A 4416-nucleotide genomic window follows, 5' to 3' on the forward strand; every position below is an offset into this window, starting at 1 on the left:
CCCTCACGCGAGGATTTGGCACAACTGGAATTCACAGCCACATGACTTAAAACCAGAAGACCAGCTTCGCATATCATTGCATACTACTGGACACTGGTTAAAAGATCTCTGTACGCTACCACATGATCAACACAACGCTACACTGTCACTGGGTTTTGCTGCTCCACGATGAACAAATGATAGCTACTTGTGTCTGTTTTTACGCAGTTGTTTTATCAAAGGTGTGCTTTTACGTGGTGTCCACATTCTGTGAGGTGGGAAAAAACAGGGGAAAGAGTGAATCGATGGGGATGACTGAAATAGACCCGATGGTGTGCAATATTTCATAATTTAATCTATCCGTTCCATGCTATGAACAGGTATTGTTGCAGTGGTGTCTTACGAATATTTGTATGTTAGTGAAGAAAGAAGTTAACACGCCCCCCGAGGTTTTTCAGAAATGGTTTCCGAAATAGTTCCCGCTTTGCAACAAGCACTACGTTTCTATCCTGATGTTGCGACGCAACCGCCATCATGACAACCGCCGTGGCACTTAAAATGATGCGAATAGAAGAACGTTTGAGATTGGCCCAGTGCACGGCAATGGCCTGTTACTGAGAATCGCATTGGGTTACTTTTGAGCCATTGCGTCATTCCGGACTATGTGATGCTCCCATTCTACGAAGCCAAAGTGCGCCTCGAAAAGAAACATTGGCAAGCGCCATAGAGGAGACATCAAATCCATCTTATGACGTTTCGTGTAATTCGCAGAATAATAGCTTCATGTTCGCAGATTTTTTGTAAACCTAGAGTTTCTATCTTTCGCAACATTCATTACAGAAACCTTTCGATCAATTTGTCTGTTGCAAAAAAAGACAGAAAACACTCGTTGTACAAAAGAAACAAAGCAAATGAAACATACTACTTACATAGTGGTGAGTGGACAGTTCAATGAGATTTCTCCCCCAGGAGCGGCTCCTTTAAATCAAAATTATGACCTTGTCAGAGATATTTCGAGGCAAACAGCATTATTGATCGAATCACACGCCTTTAACCTAATGATGAGTGAAAACTACAAAACGGTGACATACTCTATTGAAGACAGACATATTTACAGTTACCTACCTATTCTACTTGACACAAGTGGATAGAACAATGCAGCTCCCCATGAATTGTGCATTTGGCAGAATGGCCAAAAGCTCGACCTCCCACAAGTTTTGTCACGAGAATGTGCTCACCAGCTCCCCCATAAACCCGGTAATACATTAATGAGAAATTGGCCACTCGGAATCACGATCACTGTCTTGAGTACAGCACGCATCAACGGAAAACCAAGCACAGGCAAACACTGCAGTGTGATTGGTCAGTTTTGCGTACTTTACCAAGCAGTCGTGACTTTGCTGTGCCACGTTAGGCCGTTACGGATGAATGTGAAGAGGAGATCGGTGGGAAGGCCGGGCCGCCGGCTATACCGTCAGCAGGGCGTATAAAACACAGGCATGCTTGCAACCGACGTCCAGTCACCCGCCCCACTCGACAGCACCAGGTAGGTGTCTAGAGCAGCGCCGCTGCCAGCCTGGGATGGCCTTGCCACCGTCAGTTGCTGAATTCAGTAAGCTATTCTTAGGTTTTCCTTCAGCATGTCTTAGCCAGCTTTTTTATATTTTCTGATGTCTTGGTGAGATTCGCAAGCAGGGAATTATACGTTTTAGCAGCAGCTTTAATGTTGGAATGCACGGATGTTATCCGCACTTTTTCTAGGACTAAAGAATAGAATGCGTGTCGATTGAGAGGCAGCGCGTCCTTTGTGTACACTTCATGGTCGGAAGGCAACGTTGGCTTCCCAAGCTTCCGCATTTTCCCATGCGACAAAGACAAAAATGACTAGTGTCATAAAGCTGATCTGCAAAGCAAATCAAAAGCGCTCGCAGATTCATGAATCTAGCCAAAATGTTGGAGCAAGTCAGAACTATCGGTTTTCGGACATCTTGCTCCTGCTATGTCCCCGTTGCATGATCCGAAGCTATCCGCTTCTAGGTCTGCATTGCTTCGCTTCGCTTCGTTTTCACGCTTTGCTCGGCGTCTGCAATAGGACTATAATATTTTGACAATACAGCACCATCACTGAGTTGCGATCAGCGGTATTGTAAGTCTGCTTTGAAACAGTTGACGCCAGCGATGATAGGCTATGCTTGATCTTGTTGGTGCGAACTCAGCTGGCCACCCGTCCCGGCAGCTGACACCTGGCCTGTTCTGCCCCTCAGGTCACCATGAAGCGGTTCGTCATCTTGCTGAGCGTCGTGTGCGCCGTCAGCTGCGGCAGAAGCTACGGCAACAGGCGCAACTTCGGCGGCGGCGGCAAGGTGTCCCGCGGCGGCGGAGGAGGCTTCGGCTTCGGCTTCGGCGGTGGCAGTGGTGGTGGCGGTGGCGGTGGCGGTGGCGGCGGCGGCGGCGGCGGTGGTGGCGGCGGTGGCGGTGGCGGCGGTGGTGGCCACCTCTCAGGAGGAAACTTCGGAGGTGGACATCTGGGAGGAGGAAGCCTTGGCGGAGGCGGAGGCCTTGGTGGAGGCGGAGGCTTTGGTGGAGGCGCAGGCTTCGGCGGAGCTCAAAGCACTGGCTTCGTGGGCACAGGCGGTCACCGCGGCGGAGGCTCTGGTGCCGGCGGTCACCGCGGCGGAGGCTTGGGTACAGGCGGTCACCGCGGCGGAGGCTTTGGTGCCGGCGGTCACCGCGGCGGAGGCTCTGGTGCCGGCGGTCACCGCGGCGGAGGTGGCTCCCACGGGGGCGCGGGTGGATTTGGAGGAGGTCTGCTCGGCGGGGCAGGAGGATTCGGTGGCGGCGCTTCGCTGGGTGGAACGGGAGCCGTAAGCAATCAGTTCGGAGGCTTTGGAGGTCACGGCTCGGCCACGGGATCCGCCGCCGGCAACGTCGTTTCGGGTCAGACGGCAGGCCCGGCTGGCATAACTTCAATCACCAGCGTCGGCTCCAGCGCTAAGGTGGGTCTTTGGTACGGAATGTCGCTGGCAGAGGCCGTAAGCCGACTTGAAAGACACTTACATTGTATTCGAACTTGACAGTATTAATGTGAAGAAGCTTTCAAAGCAGCGATGTGTCACCAGGCATGTAGAACAAAAGCCGTTGCCTGTAGTTGATAGGCTGCACAGCCCATGAATAATGTGACGTCATGGCTCTGAGCCGCCTGCGTAATCCTGTTTCACCGCCCAGTGTGTAACGCTCGCGTTCTTTGTTGGCAGGGGTCGGCCTCGGGCGGCGGCAGCAGCTTCAACAAGGCACACGCCAATAACGCCCAGCTCAGTGGCCTCCTGGGGCAGCTCTCGACCTCCAACACTGGAGCCGTCTCGCGTCAGAGCGGTGGGGGAGGCAAATATTGGAAGTAAACAGGTGGCAATCACAACCAGCACCAGACAAGCGCTCGATACTGCCAACCAGCAGCCGATCAAGAGCAAGATGCGGCCAGCGGAGGGTAGAGTTTATCAGAAGCGGGCTTTGAACACCAATCCCTCCATGGAAACGACACGCTTCTGCGCACGTTGAAACCTTTACTTCATGTGATGCCAACTCGCATCAGCTCGCTGAGCAATACACGATGAATAAGACCAGTGGCGCTTTGCCGATGACGACGATGACGATGATGATGATGATGACGGACTGACCACCTGACAGTCCGTGCTGATTGGCCCCCTGACAGCGGACGGTTGGCTGCGATCACAGCCAAAACAATGGGCGGCCGTGCTACACTGCATTCCTATCTCATTTGATACAGCAGTTTTCATATGATGCAGTAAGGTTTATGTCCGTTTATGAATGACTTCGACTATTCGATAAGTTTGGCGTAGTTGGCAGGGTCAAAACGAGTCATTTTGGCCTGCTTGTTCGGCACCTACGAACTGGAAAGCAAGGTCAATGCTAATAACAGGACAAGAGAAATGTCAACGAAGATGCATCTGGCTGGGAATAACCAAGACGCTTTTGTTGTATTTGTTGATGACATGCCTGATATTCATAGACCCGACAGGTCTATACGAATATGCATTATTTGTTGTTTGACCACACCTCGAAAATGAGTCAAAAAGGGATGTGATGTGTTCGGTCAGATAACGTAACGTTGCGATTGGGCGATGGCTATGAACAGTATGACACAACGTGGAAGGCTTGCAGCCGATTCGTCGTGCGGAATACACGCCGCCACGTGTTGTTCGCGATCCCTGTGTCCATGCGTGCAGAACTGCCCGCGTCCGCAATGGTGCCACATCTCACCACCTCTCCACATCGGCTAGATATCGCCTGTGATCCCTGTGTTCAGGCGTGTAGACCTATCCCTGTGGGGAGGGGTGCCACATCTCGCCTCCGATCTATAAACGGTGGGTCATGTGTCCCTGGGTCGACACTGTGTTGCTTTTTTTCTCTCTCTCTCTC

This window comes from Pollicipes pollicipes, unplaced genomic scaffold (assembly GCF_011947565.3).
Source record: "Pollicipes pollicipes isolate AB1234 unplaced genomic scaffold, Ppol_2.1 Scaffold_4219;HRSCAF=4965_pilon_pilon_pilon, whole genome shotgun sequence".
NCBI classification, from domain to species: Eukaryota; Metazoa; Arthropoda; class Thecostraca; order Pollicipedomorpha; family Pollicipedidae; genus Pollicipes; species Pollicipes pollicipes.